General features: G+C 33.4%; 1 protein-coding gene across 1 annotated transcript in view; it reads right to left on the minus strand.

Annotated features, from left to right (window-relative positions):
• LRP1B (LDL receptor related protein 1B) overlaps positions 1-20,775 on the minus strand; it is a 1,896,287-nt gene that overhangs the window by 373,165 nt on the left and 1,502,347 nt on the right. The window lies entirely within an intron of this gene.

Consider the following 20,775-nt stretch of genomic DNA (forward strand, 5'->3'; position numbering starts at 1 on the left):
AAAAATATATACTTTTATTTACAAAAAAATGACTTCTGGACAGAAAAAGCATTTAAGATATACATGTATACCTGTTATTTCATCAACCATTTCTCCACAAAATCTCAAAAATAAAAATGCAGTCATTGTGATACCTACAATTGACAGCTTATTATACATATATAACGGGAACAATTTTTGCAAAAAAAATGTCATTATAGACTTAATCTTCTCAGAAACAAAACAAAATTAAATAATTGCCTTTCATTTCAGAAAATGGTGGCTCTCTTTCTTGTATCTTAATCAATTTTCAAAAATATCCAACGTGCAACACCTTAGAGATGTTTTTGAAAATTTTATGTCAGCAATACCACTTAGGTACAATCATCATGAATTTTCTCTTGATACCATAGATCTGGAGATGTCCAGGAAAAGCAAACACATCGAAAACTGCAACAGTATGAAAAATCCAAAATCTAACTCCTTACTTGCAACTATCAAACAATAGTAGATAATGTCATAAAAGGTTAATGTGGCAATTTATTTGCTTCTATTCAACTAATGAGATAAAAAAGCAAAGCAAGAGAAAAAGAAATTAATTGCCAGCTAAAGCATGCTTTAAATGTCAGACAAAGATAAATGATGGTACACAGATCCTAATACATAGAAGTGACAAGGTGAAAAACAAAAGTAATTATTTCTTAAAATTGTGTTCCCAATCTCTAGGGTAACATAAAGTAGATGTTTTATTTTTTCATAGACATGCTTTGAGCGCATCTTTAAGTATAATCAAATTATTACACTTTTCCTACACGTTATTTGTTTTCCTCAGAATTATTATTCTGAGCATGTTTAATTTAACAAAGAATATATACACTTTTTTCAGTCATACCAAGAAATTAGCATTATTACAGACAGAGCATTTCCCCTGCTTTTCTCTCAAAGAATCTCTAAAAGGAACTATCCAGCTTCTATAAAAATAGGTATCTGAAAAGAGCTGTTTCAAGGTTTAAGATGAGTTAATATTTAGTTTGGGGGGATCAATAGGATTTTGTGGGAGGGCAAAACAATAATTAAAGCTTTTGAACAATGTTTTTTTCATATTTTTTATTTGTTTCTTTTTTTACATACAACATGAAATATCCAATAATAATGCAATTAATGGCTATCATTTTAGTTGCCACGTGCTAGAAATGATGCAAACTGCTCTTCATACATCGTTTTATTTTATGTATAAATCTATTCTGTGAAGTTTGTGTCATAATTTTCCATTTCCCAAGAAGAAAGCTGAAACTTATAGTCACAGGGCTGATAATATTAACACAAAATTTTTACTGCCCGCCCCCCGCTAGTCATCTGATTCCAAAAGCCTATGTTCTTAGTAGCACCACTATTTGGATATGGGTTTATAATGGTTACTACTTAACCTCAAACTATACCAACCTGAAACCAAAGGAATGATTCATTAGTCTCAACTTGTTTGACTCTAGGAGAATTGTATATCTAGTAATATACCATAAATAGTCTCCTCTCACACAGTCAACAAAGCAGTCTACAAGGTATCAATGGGGGTGATTGGTATGAAAATGTAGCCTAGAGATGATGGAAGAAAAATTATAAAACACAGTCATTGTAAAATCAGTTAAGCTAATTTTATGTGATGCACATCGTGCTCCTATTTGGAGTAAGTGGAAGAAAAGTTGATCATGGTTAAGGATGTTTAAATCATTAACTAATAAATCACCTTTGCCAGTGTATTTTTTAAACTTCCAAATCATTTCAGAAATGCAATTAACTCTATTAGTAGTATCTGTAGCATTACACGCCTTTCATCATTCACAAATAGAATGAGAAATGGCATAGCTCTGAAAAAATTTAAGCGAATGAGAATAATCCATCCTGATTCTATATCTTCTCTTCCAGTAACCATGACATATCTAACTCTTGGTAACTTTCTCTTGCCAATTCAGGAAGAAAACACTTGGTATCACCATTGAGATGTGGCAGATGTTTCTTTTCTATGGTTAACATAATTCCAGTGTTACTAGAGAACATAATACATCTCAATATCCACATGTAATCTGTTTTACTTTATTTTTGTAATAGATGATAACCAGAAATTACAGCTAATAATGATCTGTTGCTACATTTTAAAGTATTTTAGTCATGTACTTCTTTCTAAAAATGATGTTTAGATCCTTATAAAAATATATTTTAATTCACGAAAAGCCAATTAAAATTATTGAAATATTTTAGTTGAGATAAGACATATTTCTCAATTTTGTGATTATTTATCAACAGTGAGAGGGCATGTGGCATGTGTATGTGTGTGTGTGCACACACATCTGTGTTTGAACATTGAGATTCCTAAAACAGTTGAACAGCCAGAATAGGACTTTGAATTACTGATCCTGGAAGGCAATTATATAGTTTGAAAATAAAATAAAATGCCTATCTACCCAACCAGACCTGAAATATTGAGCAGAGTAAATCAATACAGGGCTAAATTCTCAGAACTCAAGGATGTAGAATAGGCACAATTAAGAAAATAACTATAACAGTGCTATTTCAGCAGCTCCATACTTTTCACCCCAGCAATATATATATATATATGAAATGTAATGCAAAACCAGTAAAAATCCCGTCTCCTTACCTCATGCACTTGCCAAGAAAAAAAAAATAAGAGTTTTCTTCCCTCTTACTCACTTTTGAACAGGGAATTGAGTTTGGCTAAGCATAAGTCAGGTCCTGACATGTTTTTGCAGAAGAAAGAAGGGGAGGTCAGCACATCAAAAAATGCAAGCCAGGCAAGTAACTCAGAACCGTGGTTGTACCCTATTTCCTGGATTCTAGTTTCCATAGCCATGATAGGGAAATTGATTCTAATAGCTTGGCGGAGAAATAAACCACTACTTTTGCAGCTACCCAAAGGACTTCAGTTCATAGAGAACATACTTTCATCTCATCACCACTGAAGAACAGCAATAGCCCCTTCTTGTCTGCACATTGTCTTAAAGACAGGATAAGAGCTTACCAAATGGGAAAGGCAGTGAAGGATATTATTCATAGGGAGTCACGTCCATTAAACATTGTTATTCATCCGGCTAGGAAATCAGTCACAGATACATCCAGTTGCAAAGTGGTTCGGATGGGTCCTCACCCAAATCTCATCTTGAATTGTAGCTCCCATAATCTCCATGTGTTATAGGAGGGACCCAGTCTGGGGTAATTGAATCATAGTGGCAGGTTTTTCCATGCTGTTCCCGTGGTAGTGAAAAAGTCTCACGAAATCTAATGATCTTATAAAGAGCAGTTCCACTGCACACACTCTCTTGCCTGTCACCATGTAAGATGTGCCTTTGCTGTGCTTTCACTTTCCACCATGATTGTGAAGCCTCCCCAGTCATGTGGAATTGTGAGTCCATTGAACTTCCTTTTCTTTATAAATTACCCAGTCTCGGGTATGTCTTTATTAGCAGAGTGAGAACAGACAAATACAAAAATTTAGCAGAAAATAACATTTATCTCAAGGACAGGCTACAACTATAAAGCATCATAATGAAGTCCTCCTTGATTGTGTACTACCTTCTTACTTACTGGCTTGTTCTCCAAAGCCACAGAATATCAGTTTGTTGTTTGAAATTATATCACTAGTATAAAGCATCCAAATCTTGTTTGGAGGATCTAAGTTATTTTGACACACAGAAACACTCTCAATTTGCAGCCCAGGTAAAGAGCCTAAAATAAAAAGTTTCTGCACAAAATATTCCACATCTATATTAACTGTGAAGTTTCCAAGGACAGAGGTCCAATTCACTATCCAGATCTGATGTTGAACTCTTTACAAATAGTACACATAACTGTACTCTACTTTAAGTCTAACAAAACACTACTTACTAAAATCGTGTCTAAATTCTACCCTCTGTAAAAATCTTCTAAAAATTCTGTTTCTTTTATTTTCCTTCTTTTCCTTTTTCTTTTCTTTCCTTTCCTTTTCTTTTTTTCTTGTCTTTTTCTTTCTTGCTTGCTTTTCTTTTTCTTTCTCTTTCTTTCTCTCTCTTCTTTCTCTCTCTCCTTCCTTTCTGCCTGCCTGCCTCCCTTTCTTTCCTCCCTCCCTCCCTCCCTTTTTTCTTTCTTCCTTTTTTGTGAGATTCGCCATAGTTTTTCTAGTATACAATCTCTCTCATTGCAATAAGACAATAATTTGACATGGTTGAATGACAGGCTTATTTGACAAAATTCAATAAACTTTCATTATAAAAATATTCAACAAACTAGCAATAGAACTTCCTCAACTTGATGAAAGGAATACAAAAACCCAAGACTCGTATTATATTTAGTGGTGAGAAAATGAATGTTTTCCCTCAAAGACCAGGACCAAAGCAAACATGTCCACTTTTCCCTTTATTCAACTAATGTTGAATAAAACTGGAGATTCTAGCAAGGGTAATTGGGGGTGGGGTAAAGAGAGAGAGAGAGAGAGAAGGAAATAAATGGCATCCAGATTGGAAAGAAAGAAGTAACACTATCACTATTTGCCGATGGCAAGTACTGGTGTATACAAAATCTTAAATAATTTAATAGAAATGTATAGTCAGGTTGCAGGTTACAAAAGCAACATACAAAAAATCATTTGTATTCTATATAAGAGCAATGAACAATCTGAAAATGAAATTAAAAAGACAATTTAATTTATAATATAATTTTAAAATATAGAATACTTAGAAATAAGTTTAGCAAAATAATTTTAGATGTTAAAACATATACACCCAAACTACAGCACGTCATTGAAAGAAACTAAGGATTTTAACAAATGGAAAGATAACAATGTTCATGGAATGGAAGGCCTAATATTATGAAGATGACAATACTATCCAAATAGATCTACAGATTTAATGTATAGAAATCCCAGCTGGCTTCTTCCCAGAAATTGACAAGCTGACCTTAAAATGCATATGGAAATACAAGGGACCCAGAACAGCCAAAAGAATCTTAAATGAAAAAAACAAAGTTAGTGGGCTCACACTTCCTGATTTCAACCTCAGTATAAAGTTTATAGTAATCAAGAGAGTCTGATTTTATTATAAGAATAGACATAGCTACATGTACCAGAAAAGTCCAATGAGAAAAAAAGTTATCTCAAATATGTAGTGCTCCCAACAATTGTATAGCCACATGTAAAAGAATGATATTTGATTCCTTCTTCATACCACACACACACTCATACACCCACACATATAACTAAAAATATACTTTAAACCTAAACGTAGATGGTAGATGATGAAACTCTTAGGATAAAAAATATGAGGAAATCTTCATAACTTTGGGTTAAGCAAAGCCTCCTTAAACATGACACAAAAAATACAAATGAAAAAAGAAAAACAGATGTTAGATCTCATCAAAATGAAAAACCTTTATGCTTCAAAAGACAACCAACTGACAGATCGGGAGACAATATTTGCAAATCACTTATGTGATAATGGACTTGTATCTTGAATCAATAATGAATGCTTTATACACTCAACAATAAAACAACAACTAATCCAATTAAATAATGGGCAAATAATTTGAATAAATATTTCTCCAAAGAAGATACACAAATGACTGATGAACACATAAAAAATGCTCAACACTATTAGACATCAAAGTACTGCAAATCATAATCACACTTGATATTCATTATGACGACTACAACAATAAGAAGTTTTCACAAAGATGTGGAAAGATTTGAACCAATATATATTGATGGTGGAAATGTAAAATGGAGCAGCCTCTTTGTAAAACAGTCTGTCAGTTTTACAAAATGTTAAACATAGAGTTACCAGGTGACCTAGCATTTCTACTGGTAAATATATACCCAAGAGAAATGAAAACGTACCTCCACACATACACAAGTGTTCAACAAATGTTCACAGCAGCTTTATTTGTAATAACCAAAAGAAGAAACAGCCCAAATGTCAATCAGCTGATAAGTGGATGAATAAAATGTGGTACATCCACGCTTGGAATTATTCAACAATATAAAAACTGAAGCACGTATATATGCTAAACTCGACCCCCTCTCTTTACACACACACACACACACACACACATAGATGTGCATATATATATGTATATGTATACATACAGGACACAATTATAGAAAATTATTTTAAGGTATGTGAATATGTAGATATGGTTTAATTGTTATCCAGTAGAAATTTTATAGAAAATTTAAATACTTGGCAATTTCCCTTGAGACTACCTTATTACAATGCTTCACAAATGATTAACTGGATTATTTTCCTTTTCCTAACCATTCAGTTGATGAATGGGATGCAATAGATTTTAATGTGGATTGCTTACTGTGAATCAGACCACCACTAATATGATTTAAAAGCTCAGAGTCATTTTTGTTTTTCCCCACATCAGTAAATACATTAATACAATAAAATTATTATCTAAAATAATAATTTTTCCACCAGTCTAATTTACTAAAACTTAAACAAATTAAAAATCTACACCGTAATCTGAAAATTAAAACAAGAAGCAATTAAACTAGAAATAAAAATTGTCATTATTTTGTGTTAGTGAATGCATGGAAAAACATAGAGAATCTACTAAAAAACTGTTGAGTTGGGTAAGCTGGCAGGCAATAAATAAGTAAATTAAAATCTATAGTTGTGTGTATACAAAAATAACCAGTGAGAATATATAATGGAAAGAGGATGCCAGTCCAAGTGGCTACTAATCCTGCTGGTTCCAGTGAATGAGAACACCTAAAAAACTGTGCAACTCTTGATCACCTGAATTTAGATCTTCTTGTCGCCAAAGCATTGTAATAATGCTACTTTTCATGAATGTGGATCTGTTAACTTTAGGTTCTCACCCCTCTAACAAGAAGAGATCCAACCCTTTCAAAGGGCTTCTATAGGGAACAATATTATCCTACCCTTTTTTTGTCCTTATTATTGCACTTAGTAAAACACATGATTTTCCCAAATCAAACATGTTTGCAGAGATGCAACTCTATTTTTAACAAAGACAAGCTTTTATTGTCATCCCCCAAGCAGTTTTAATTTCCTGAACCAGAGCATCTCAAATATTTCCATGTCATAAGAGAGTCTTTGCTTTACACTGCATAGCAAAATAGGCCTATTTATTTGGTTTTCCCACAACAACAACAACAACAGAACAATTTGTCCTGAAAGAGTATTGAAGCAGATTAAAACAGCTTGAAGCTTTAAAGTGACAGTGATTTGTTTGTTTGTTTGTTTGACCCAGTGCGGATTTCTTTTTCCGGATTTAAAAATATTCAACATCAAAGTTTCAGCCAGGACTTCAGACTCAGCTGAAAATTATATAGACTCAGACATGTCTCAACAATTGCCTGTATTTCATGTCACTACTACTGGAAGGAAAGTAATATAAGCCGTGAAAAGATCAATATCGTGAAAATGGCCACACTACCCAAGGTAATTTATAGATTCAATGCCATCCCCATCAAGCTACCAATGACTTTCTTTACAGAATTGGAAAAAACTACTTTAAAGTTCATATGGAACCAAAAAAGAGCCCGCATCGCCAAGTCAATCCTAAGCCAAAAGAACAAAGCTGGAGGCATCACGCTACCTGACTTCAAACTATACTACAAGCCTACAGTAACCAAAACAGCATGGTACTGGCACCAAAACAGAGACATAGATCAATGGAACAGAACAGAGCCCTCAGAAATCACTCCGCATATCTACAACTATCTGATCTTTGACAAACCTGAGAAAAACAAGCAATGGGGAAAGGATTCCCTATTTAATAAATGGTGCTGGGAAAACCGGCTAGCCATATGTAGAAAGCTGAAACTGGATCCCTTCCTTACACCTTATACCAAAATTAATTCAAGATGGATTAAAGACTTAAACGTTAGACCTAAAACCATAAAAACCCTAGAAGAAAACCTAGGCAATACCATTCAGGACATAGGCATGGGCAAGGACTTCATGTCGAAAACACCAAAAGCAATGGCAACAAAAGCCAAAATTGACAAATGGGATCTAATTAAACTAAAGAGCTTCTGCACAGCAAAAGAAACTACCATCAGAGTGAACAGGCAACCTACAAAATGGGAGAAAATTTTTGCAACCTACTCATCTGACAAAGGGCTAATATCCAGAATCTACAATGAACTCCAACAAATTTACAAGAAAAAAACAAACAACCCATCAAAAAGTGGGCAAAGGATATGAAAAGACACTTCTCAAAAGAAGATATTTATACTGCCAAAAGACACATGAAAAAATAGTCATCATCACTGGCCATCAGAGAAATGCAAATCAAAACCACAATGAGATACCATCTCACACCAGTTAGAATGGCAATCATTCAAAAGTCGGGAAACAACAGGTTCTGGAGAGGATGTGGAGAAATAGGAACACTTTTACACTGTTGGTGGGACTCTAAACTAGTTCAACCATTGTGGAAGTCAGTGGGGCAATTCCTCAGGGATCTAGAACTAGAAATACCATTTGACCCAGCCATCTCATTACTGGGTATATACCCAAAGGACTATAAATCATGCTGCTATAAAGACACATGCACACATATGTTTATTGCGGCACTATTCACAATAGCAAAGACTTGGAACCAACCCAAATGTCCAACAATGATAGACTGAACATATATGTGATATCATTGTGTCAGTCTTTCTGTAGTCACCGGAGATAAGCATTGACTTTCCAAAGATTAAACTAACATTGGCATGTCCGGAGCTGCTAGAGCAGAGCATGAACTTCGAGGTGCCTGAAACCCTCAGGTATGCTGTAATTCGCCATCCAAGGAGAGGCTGTGAGACCCTATATGTACAGCCACTCCTTGAGAAATATAATTAGAAAATGACTTGGAATTCATCCTTTCCTTAGTGAGAAAGTGAGATAAATCTTCAGCTGAAAGCTATGAACCAGAACCCAACCTCTAAATTAAGTATTATTTAAGGTTTCATTTAGGGTACTCCTCTCTTCCTTTTCCCCTCTCTATCTTATGTGAAACTTCTATCCCCATGGCATTAAATATCATTTACATGCTTTCATTTCTAGTCCATATTTCTAATCTAAATTCCATACGTATGTCTAACCATGAATTAATATATCTTTGGGTATCTCAATATCTCAGTATAAAATATGTAAATAGAAAAAGTGTTTCATCCCAATTTTAATTATCTGTATAAATTAGTTATCCTAATGATCTGTGAATTATAGTAGTATTTATCCAGTTACTCAAACTGGAAGCCTAAGCAATCATCTTTCAATCTTCTCTTTTTTTCTTGCTTTTTACATATAATCATCAGTAAATGCTTTTGATTTTATGCCAAAAACATGTTAAGTGTTTCCATTTTGTCTTCCGTTTCCACTCTGATCACTGCCGTTACCTCTTGTCTAAGCTTCTGTCCCTAACCAGCCTTCCCAAATGTCATTATTTTCAATTCATTCTCCATCCAGCAACTCTAGGTAATAATAAAGCATGTATCATATCTTTGCCCTGCTTAAAATCCTTCAATGATGTCCCATCACATTTAGAATAAAATGTGGCTTACTCCCTGCCTGCTTCTTCCACCTTATCTCGGGTTACTGTTCCTCCTTTTTTATTATGCCCTGGCCACAGGGTGTTCTTTTCAGGGCTTCCATCTATAAAAACTCAGTTTTTCTTTTCCTGACACATGTAATATTCTCTGCCTTTTTCTTCCCCGGGTCTGACATTCCTTTGTCCATCCTCTTCACCTACTTCATTTCCTCTGTCCCTTTTTTAATATCCTTCACAATGTACTAAAATTTTATGTGGTGTTTGTGTTGTTTTTGTCTGTCTCACCCTACTGGAACGAGGACAGGGAACGTGACTGTCTTTTTCTTAGTTGTTCCCCTGAAACTGAACAAAGTTCCAGGTACAGAGCAAGCAACCAAAATCACTTGCGGAATAAATCAATATGTATTTCTGAATCCATTGAATGCAGGGTCTGCATATTTAGGCTTTAATTCTTAAATGCCCAAGACCTAATATATCAGAGAGGTATATAGAAGAATGAGAGCACAAACTCTGGTTTCAGATAATAGCTTTGAATCCCGGCACTACCACTTTACTAGCTATATGATCCTGGACAAATTCGTTTAGACTTTCTGTATTTTTTTAAATATTTTATTTTTTTGAGACGGTGTCTCGCTCTGTCACCCAGGCTGGAGTGCAGTGGCGCTATCTCGGCTCACTGCAAGCTCCACCTCCCGGGTTCACGCCATTCTCCTGCCTCAGCCTCCAGAGTAGCTGGGACTACAGGCACCCGCCACCATGGCCGGCTAATTTTTTGTATTTTTAGTAGAGACGGGGTTTCACCGTGTTAGCCAGGATGGTCTAGATCTCCTGACCTCGTGATCCACCCACCTCGGCCTCCCAATGTGCAGGGATTACAGGCGTGAGACACAGTGCCCAGCCTAGACTTTCTGTATTTTTGTTCTCTTGTCTGAAATACAGAGATAGTAATGGTAACAAATTCATAAGACATTTGTGATTATTATGTGAGTTAACCTTTGTGAAGTATGTAGAACAGTGCCTAGCACAAAATAAAGGTTCAATATATGTCAGCATTGTTGTTATTATTACATTGCTCTACACAAAGCTACAGCCAATTATGCTTAACAATGTTGAAGCTCTGTTGGATAAATTATCACCCCAATTTTTCTACAAGTAGAATACTAGAAATAATAGGAATTATGTGAGTGAGTTTCTGAACGGTAAGAGACTACAATCTAGATTTATAAATATAATTCTGTTTTTATTATAAGAAGTTGTGCTCCAGTTTATTTGTTCCTTATGCATTGTAATAAGCTCAGTCATTTGAACCACTTACACTGTCTTTAAATTTTAGTATAACTTGTAGGATGACAATGTGAATATTTTCTGATCTTTTAGGTGGAGAAGTGGTGAGACTACTCAAAAATTAAAATGTTAGAAAATATCAAATTTTGATGGCGTAATGTGAAAGACAGAAGGATAGACAAACAGAGGAAAGAAAGTAAATAAAAGACTAAAGTGATTTTTTTTAAAAGATAAAAGTTAATGAAGTAAGAAAACAGAAAAAGGCTATTCCAGATGGTAGGGATCATAGAAAGTTTGGTCGTTTATCATCAAGTTTTGCAAAGAAGGAATAAGCATACAAAATTCAAAGAAACATAAGAGATGAATAGAAACATTTAATTTCTAGTAAATAAGCAGTGTGCTTTGACATTGAACTCAGTATGAAAAGGTGTTAAGAATTTTATGTAAATAAAGCTTATTTACTCTCTCATCTTTTAAAAACCATTTGATATAGTCCAAATAACATACACATAATAAATGTTATATAATAAATTACCCGTTACATGAAAATACTATATATTACATGTGTACACAATACTAAAATCCCAAAATGTATGGAAAGACCATTTGGCTCACCAACTAAAATTATCAATAGGAAAAATAAATGCTCACCTTATGAAAGATTTCTTATTGAAATGTACTATAAATAAAATTGACCTTAAAATATTTAAATGGAGTGGAAAGGGTATAAATGTAAACACACTTAGTTGATGTTTAAGACAAAATAAAAACTTAAATTCCCTGAAAAGATTCTAATTTACTTTATAAGCAATAAGGATGATTGTTTATCCTGCCCACTATTTTCCCAGCCCTGTAAAAAGAGACATACAAAAAGAAGAATCCTAGCCTATACTAGAAGAAAAACTCATTTTTTCATTGACATTAATCAAGTGCAATATTAGGTGGCAAATATTTTATGAGGTGTAATAATTCAGGAAACTGTGTGTTATTTTTTAATATGTTCATATCACCACTTTTACTTCAATCACACAGGCATTCTAACTAAATTTTCTTACTCTCTAATGGTAATAATTTGAGTTTCTTAAATTTATTTTTTGATTTGTATTTCTTACTAGCATTAATTTCTACATTTACCTCTGAACAAATTTTAAAATCTCCCTGTTTCCTTCCTTCATCTTCATCCCCATCATTCTTAATGACTTAAATCTGATTTATCAGAACTCGTACTTATTTATCCTCAGTGTGTATCGACTGCTATGAATTTCTTTACTCAACAAGTCACACATCACCAATACCTCCTCTGTGTTTAAGCTTGGTTTGCATCCTCTCCCATCTTCTACCTTTTTATTTGTCAGCATTTTCATTATGGTGGAATTTAATCTTTGTTTGCAACTCAGTGATTGAGTACTTGATCTGTCTTTAATCACACAATTAATTACCATGCTCAGACTATGATAACTGGCCTACCAAACAATGAACAACAAAGTCAACAATTTTAATACTGTCCTTACTATTAGTGTCAATTCTTATGCCTTTCTATACATCATAATTCTCTTGATATTGGGGCATTCTTCAACTTTCTTATTATACTTTTTTTAGGAAGTGGAAGATTACTGGAGGAAGGAGCAGAATCACAGACTAAATTCATCTAGCACCACTTTTGCTTGGCGTTTTGCTCTTTCTGACACACTTCAGTCTTGACTTGGGGATTTATTTGCCACCTTGCAAGGTATCTCTTTTTTTTTTTCTTTTCTTCCTATAATTCTCTTTTTCTTACCTTTCATGATTATATATGTTTTTGTTTCTCTCTTTCTCTCTGTCTCTCTCCATATATAGTCAGCAGACTATTGTCAGGTATTGGCTAGAAAAACAGTAAATTATTTTGTCATCCTTGAGTTTTCTTAGGCAGGCACATTAAAGGGGTCTAAGGTCATTGTAGTGATGTGGAACTATATCCCTGGCATTATATAAATACATATATAATTATATTACAATTATATTTATATAATGATGTTATATATAATTATATACAAGGTGATATTATATATATATAAAATTATATATATAATTATATAAATATATATATATATATTTATCTCCTCCTACTTCCCATGGTGAGTGCACTCCAAGGCTTTTACTGAATGTAGGATTGTTTGTGACTCCAACTATAAGAATCTTCATGATGACCCCTGACAATGATTATCTTCTTGACCCAACTCTAGCCAGTTTCCTTGGAGCCTACTTCTCAACTAGGCCTCAGCCTTGACCTTTAAAAATTAAAGACTCTCAGCACAAAGGACTTAATCTACCTTTCTCTGCCCACATTAAAAGACTTAAGCACTAACATAATTTCTAACAGCTCAAAGCCACATCCATATGATGACCCTAGTCCCCTTTAATATGCCTGCCCCAGAAAAGTCAAGAATGTCAAAATAATTTACTGTTTTTCTAGCCAATACTTGATAATAGTCCACTGAAAATGTTTTTTATAGTATTTATTCAAAAGGCTTTACAATTATGAATTTTTCCTTTGTCCCCTTGAGATGTGTATGCACCTCCTACAACTCAGGAAAGCCTTTCTTAAGGACCTGAAAGCCATCCATTAGAAACACAATCATCAGAAAAGATAGGACCTCTGTCTCCCAGTTTCTGTGGGAGAATAGTATTCTAACTTTGATTATTGAATGCTAGTAGACACAGCTGGCCTAATTGCATTTACCTTGACAAATTATTTATATTTTTTTACTTTCCAGACTTCAGAGAGATCTCTCGCTCAGGCCCCTACTTCCTCATTCTCCTTTTAAATCACTCAGTCACCTCTGTACAAATCAAAGTTGACTTTAGTTTATACTGCACCTTACCCCTATTGCAATGGCATATTACTGATCAGAATCTATCCAAATTTTTATTCCTAATTCTATATCCTTCTATATCCTAATGCAATATGCTTCTCTTTAATTCCTTCTTTAGAATATGATTTCAGAGATTTAAGGTTTAAGATTATTAATTTTACACAGTAAATTTTTTTTCTTCCTAGTAGTACTATTCACCCCTTAAAGGAAACCTGTTTATTATGGTTGAATAATCAAGTCACTTAAAGGAAGAGTTGAAGATATTTCCTAAAAAGAATATTTGGGGAAAAATAGATTGAAATCTATTCTAAACAAATATTTTTTATCCGTTGAGAATAAGAGCAGAAAATTGGAGCTGAGTCGTTCAGAAAAATAAAGTTGATTTTTTGATGTTATGTGGCAGAAGAGAAGAAAAAATTACAAGCTGATGGCTGGAGAGAAAAATTTGAGGAGACAAATATTATGATGTAATTGAACATTTATTGAGTAGTGTTTAATGAAACCATCCTTCACCACCTCTCAATAGAATCTCCCATATAACATTGACTTCTTATTTAAGCTTGTTGACTTCCTAGGGATGTGGCTTCAAGGAAAATCCAGGGAAAGAGCTTAAAGCTGTACATGGAAAATAAAACTGCCTTTGCAAATATTATGACAGTGAGAGAAATCTGACCTAGCTGACTCCATCTTGCTTGTAACCTCCAAGCTGCCATTGTTCATTCCTGGGCATACGCCAAGCTATCTATGGGAAGAATTTAGTTTGTAGTTTAACCTTAAAATGAAGATAACAGCCCCTTCCTGAAACTAACTCCTTCCTAGCTTGGGGCTCAGGAGTTATGTAGCAGAGGCCACAAGATTTGTAACCTCCCCAAATGCTCCTAGAAAAACAACATCCTAATGATGTTATCATCATTACTGCAAAACCTAAGATTGTTATTTGAGGTATTTTTCAAACCTTGTATTCTGATGGACCAGCTGGTGCCACCTGGACTGGTAACCCATACCGAGAAACAACTAGTCTTGCAATCTCACCCAGAAACTGACTCAGTGTAAAAAGACAGCTTCAACCCCCTATGGTTTCATCTCTGACCCAACAATCATCATTCCCCATTCCCTAGTCCCCTGACTGCCAAACTATCTTCAACAAACCCTAACCTCCTAATTTCCAGGGAGGCCGTTTGAGTAATAATAACTCTTGTCTGACCACTTGGATAACCCTGCAATTATTAAACTCTTTCTCTACTGCAATACTGCTATCTCAATGAATTGGCTCTATCTGTGCAGTGGGCAAGAAGAACCTGTCGGGCAATTACAAAAGCCCAACATGACTTGGTCATGCTTGAAGATTTGGAGCATGTTCTCACGTCTAGCTAGCTTTGATAAATTGTGGGTGAGGTAGAGAGGCCACAGATACATTGTTTGCAATGAAATGTTTCTCTTAGCTATTAGAGTGAAATACATATCACAATGCTGTTTGTCAACTCCTCCAATCCCTGAAATTCCATTTACTTTGAACAAATGCCCTCAGATAAATACCTTCTCAACATGCCTTCCTTATACTAGGCTCTTCTCTCACCTCTTTACACTTGTCCATATACAATAATATTTGGCCCAAACTGCTATCTTCATACTTAGTATTTCTCCAACTATCTGTAAATTCCTTAAAGATTTATACTTATCTTGCTGGCTTTGACCGTCAGAATACAGAAAACAGGCTCTACATATTCTTAGTCAGTTTTGTATCTCCAGAACCTAATCATTATAGGTAGTGAGTGTGTCTTACGTTTGTTGAATTCCCTAATACTCAAAAATAATTTTAAAATTAAGTTTGGAGCAATCCAACAAAGGCTAAGCAGATGAAGGTGGTTATCTGACCTTTAAGCTTAATTTTTACCCATAAATTTACTAAAAAAAAAGTTATTTAAAATGATGGAGATATTGGTAGTACCATTTCCTTGGAGCTATTTTTTCCCTGTAGTTATTAGCAGTCAGTAATATGCACTCATATTCAGGTACATTGGCCTACTTAAAATATAAACTATTTTGGAGGAAAACAATATGAAACAACGCTTTAGGACAGAATTACTAAAGAATGTGTTACTGAAATAGAACTTAAGATAATCACTTATATATCTAATTTTAAATGTTATCACAAAGAACTCTCATGTCCCAACATTCTCAATTTAAATTGTCTCCTTATTCAATCTATAGTTGTTTGCCTGAATTAAATTTGGATTTCAAAAATTAATTTTGGAAGAAAATATATTTTTAAAGTGACTCAGTCTTTTTTTTTTTCCACTCCAAAGCTGGAGTGAAAAAAATCATTTTCTAAATGATAAAGTCATTCCAGGAGTCCATTTGGGATTGCACACACTAAAGCCTAAGGATTTATTATTAAAAACCTTAAAGAATAATTTAATGTGGCTCCAAAATATATCTGCTGATTTTTAAAAGATGCTTCATTTATGAATGATTCAGGTATAAATTGTTTATTAATATTTATTAACTATCATTTTTTAAATATGCTGACAGAAAATTATTTTACCAAGTGATATTAAACTTTTTAGGAATCAAAAGTTTATCTTTAATAGTTTATGGAAAAAAATCCATTCTTTTATCCTTTGTTTATACTATCAGTTCATGCCCTAGCTGATTTCCTTCATTGTTCAGTGATTACAAATCTTGAATACCATTTGTCCTATTAAACTACTCAGTGAAAACAAAAAGAAGCATCAACACTAACTTTCTCAACCTTATTTAAATAACAATCATAGTTAAAATTTATAGTGTGTATTTGGGCTTCACATGTGCTAATTCCAATTTACTTCACAGGTTAATGATGTGGGGACTTGGGTGTCACAAAACTTACATAATATCTAGTCAATAGTATTTATTGAGCAATTACTAAGTGCTCAGTACTATTTTAAGAGTTTATGCTATTTAATCTTAGGATCCACACATTTGCTTGATTGCTCTTTTCTTTTTCTTTTTGTCTAACTGCACAAATACTGTCTCCTTCTTATCTCAAACCACCAGAACACAAAAACAGAATGTAAGCATCTTAAGATGTGTGTTACTCTAAATATCACACAGATAACTGTAACTGCATTTTATGTAAAAGGTGATACTGGCAAAACAGAAACTCCACTGCGTTTTGCTAAGTTAGTAAATGGGTAATTATCAACAAATCTAGTTATAAAATAGATCTATTATGGAAATAAAAATCAGTGTGTCAATGTGATCTAGTCAGTGCAATATTTCTTTCTCAGAGACCATTTTTAATAGCAAAAGTGGTAAGAAATTATTTTGATGCTAGGGATATTTCTTTCTGACCTTTTCTCTTTCTTCACATCAAGTTTGTCTTTGCACTTCAAGTTATATAAGGGAAAATAAAATTTCAGATAAGGCTAAATGTTTAGATATATCAGCAGTACTCTGCCTTATCAAACAGTTTAAAAAGAGATAAAGGACTTTCTATTCAGATAAATGAGTAGATAACATTTATAATTCCAAGAAAATAATTATAGTTATCATTCATAAAAATATAAAAAGTAAGTTCTATTTTGAGAAATCTACACTTAACAGCTTTGTGTTGTTTCCTTGAACTAACCATCTGGTCCTCCAAAATCCTACTTAATTAGGAAAATTTTAAAAACAGTTGAGAACTTTCTTTCTATTCTTTTGAGAAAAAATTGAATGGAGTAGAATAAAATTACCCTGGAAGCTTAGGAAGTCCTGTGAACTAAGTTCTGATTGCTGTCTTTTAACCTTTTTAAAACACTTCCAGCATTAAGAGAAACATTTCTTGTTTGTTTGAATTTTCATTCTGACATTATATACTAGTTTTAAACATTTATTTCCCAACTTTGTTAAAATTTACTATTCGGTTATAATAATTGAAAAAAAAGATGTTAAAAGATTTACATTCAAAAGTGTATTGATTGCATGCATATATTCCTAGAGTAAAAGAGATTAAAGAAGGCAACACACTGCTTAAAAAGATAAGCAAACATTAAGACAAAGAAAAAATAAAAATAATAAAAGAAGGTTTTATAGAAATGAGGGCTCCATAGAAATATCTAGGGCTAAAAGAAAGTAATAATGAGAAAGAGTTGCAAATATCAAATATCCCAAAGAAAAGAGATGGCACAAGATGTAAAAACCAATTTTTAATGGATGTTTATACACATAAAATGCAACATATATGAAAAACTCCAAGGTTCTTGAGTGAGATTAGAAAGAATTGTGTGATAGAAAATAGATAGAATTGAAAAATTCAATAATCCTTTAGGCATACATTTGAGAAAATAAGTTAGAAACAAAGATATGCCTTCTGAAAGAGAAAGAAAATAATATCTCTTCATGCCATGCCAGAACAAGTTAGAAAAACAAAAGACACAAACTAAAACATAAGAACAAAAATCTGTTCATATTCAGGATAGAAGAACTTAGGACATACAAGCAGTTTATTTTCTAAACAAGTTTGTAAGTTTATTTCATAGCTGATGAGATTGAGGTCAAGAGTGTCAGGGAATGACAGGGGGCTGGGAAGGTGGCAGAAAATAACACCTGGTCCCCTCATACAGGACAGAAATAGCAGTCATATCCCTTTGAGTCAGAGTTGGGGGCAAGATGGAGCTGGAAGATCTTACCCAAATGAAAATCTAAGAAGGTATAATAATGTGGATGGGGAAATAATTATGTTTTGTTTGTAAAATGGGACCTCTAATTCCTGCACTTCCCATACCTCTCTCCTCAATTCAGGTATCCAAAATCTGAATATTTTTACAATTGCAGAATGGATTGTTTTTATAACCTGACAAACATTTATTGATAATGATTTAGAATCTGATGGTATATATATCTATCTATACACACACACACACGCGCACACACACACACACACAACTCTGACTCAAAAGGAAATGACTGCTGTTTCTGTCCTGTTTGAGGGGACCAGGTGCTATTTTCTGCCACCTTTCCAGCCCCCTATCATTTCCTGACACTGTTGACCTCAAGCTTATCAACAAGGAAATAAACTTTCAAATTTGTTTAGAAAATAAACTGCTTGTATTTCCTAAGTTCTTCTGTCCTGAATATGAACAGATTTTTGTTCTTGTTTTGGTTTTTGTAACACACATATCTATAAAGATATGTGTGTGTATGTATATGTATATACTTTTTTAAAACATTTTGCTAGATGGAAATTAATCACAGAAATGGCCAAGATGGATAATGGAATAAAATGGGTGAAAGACTGTGGCACTCAAAACCAGATGAAACTCAGGGCTGTCAATGTCTTGTGAATAAACTGAAAACTAATTTTTAATCCAATCAGTGCTATTGCCTGACTGAGTGACCAAGTGGGAGTCCTCGTATAACCTTGTTTCTCATTTATAAAATGGCATTAATAACCAGCAGTTCCTTAACTGCTCTAGGTGTGTTATCAAGATAAATGAGATTATTTATATGTAAAGTTTATGATTTGTTGGAAAGAAGCATTATGGAAATAAATGTTGGTATTATTATGGCAATGCAGAGGTGTACAATACTTTATAACAAAATAACATTCCATCTTTCTATCACTTTAAAGATTACAGAAGCTTCACACAGATAGTGAAGAAGATATTTAAATATTTCATATAAGTAAAAATGAGAAAGATACTTATGACCAAAAAAGTGTCAAACAAATATGATAGATTCATACATTAATTAAATAACTATTGTATGCCTTCAATATAGATATTTTTAAACATCATATTTTTTCTATAAATTTAAAACCTGTCAAAGTTTAATGCAATCAGAATACATATTTTCCTTTCTCCTTTCTCTTTCTGTCTTTTCCTCTTTCTTCCACTTGATTCTTAAATTCTGAGACATTGAAGTAAATTATATTTTTTTAAGACTTAGGAATCAACATTTTATTCAAAATATTGGTGAGGTCTTCTGAGAAAAATTATGAATTTTAATAAAGGCAGAAAAGTTAGCCTGTCACAATAACAGTGCAAGGCCATTGTCCAATCAAGTCAATCTGAATGTGGTGACATCAAAAATGACAGTTATCGAGTTGGTTAAGAGAGATGAACATGGAATGAAGGCTGTGAAGTTCAATGAGATTAAGTTGAACTTTGTTTAGTCTATCAGTCAGTGTCATTCACACACAACTACTGCATACAGAGAATTGTACTATATACTTCCTAGAGAAAACTCCCAGAAGGTCTGTATGTATGTTTTAGGAAATGTTACATTTATCCTCTTTGCTTAAATGTCAAGAACAAAGTAATGTTTTTGGAAAGTATGCATTAATCTACTTATACATTTTTAAAACATAACCTTTAATTAATTATGTGAAATCATTAAACTTCATTGAAAAATATGCTTAAGTTTTTCTGTGGATATGTATTTAAGTTTCTATGTGTTAGAATCAATATGATATTCTGTAAAGTAAGTGTAAAGATCTTCAAAAGATAGTGGTACCATAAATTCTTTCAAAATAAGAAGAATATCTTAAATTATAAATATTTACATGTTATAAGTTATGAATAATATATTTGAGAGAAGAAACATGAAATGGAAACAAGTATTAAACTTCCTTATCCCTTAAAATCAGGTTACGATATTGTAAACCAGTCTTTTTTTTGCAGATATAACAATTATCCTGAACTCTAACATTAACATGAAGTTAACATAAAAAATAAGAATTCTTTTGAACCCCCAGGATTGTTTTAATAGCATATATATTAAACAGTTGCTGGGTTTTCTTTCTATATTAAAATTTGTTAATGTTATTTTCTCAGAGTTCCACTCATCTATTGCAATTTTAAAATTAAAGTGCATATATGAGGTTTAAAGTAACAGTTTTTTTAACTTTATTACTCATAGAAAATACTGATATTGGGCCAGGTGCGGTGGCTCACATCTGTAATCCCAGCACTTTGGGAGGCTGAGGCAGGTGGATCATGAGGTCAGGAGTTTGAGACCATCCTGGCTAACATGGTGAAACCCTGTCTCTACTAAAAATACAAAAAAAAAAAAAAAAAAAAAAAAAAAAATTAGCTGGGTGTGGTGGCGGGCGCCTGTAGTCCCAGGTACTTGGGAGGCTGAGGCA

Source organism: Pongo pygmaeus, chromosome 11 (genome assembly GCF_028885625.2).
Source record: "Pongo pygmaeus isolate AG05252 chromosome 11, NHGRI_mPonPyg2-v2.0_pri, whole genome shotgun sequence".
NCBI lineage: Eukaryota > Metazoa > Chordata > Mammalia > Primates > Hominidae > Pongo > Pongo pygmaeus.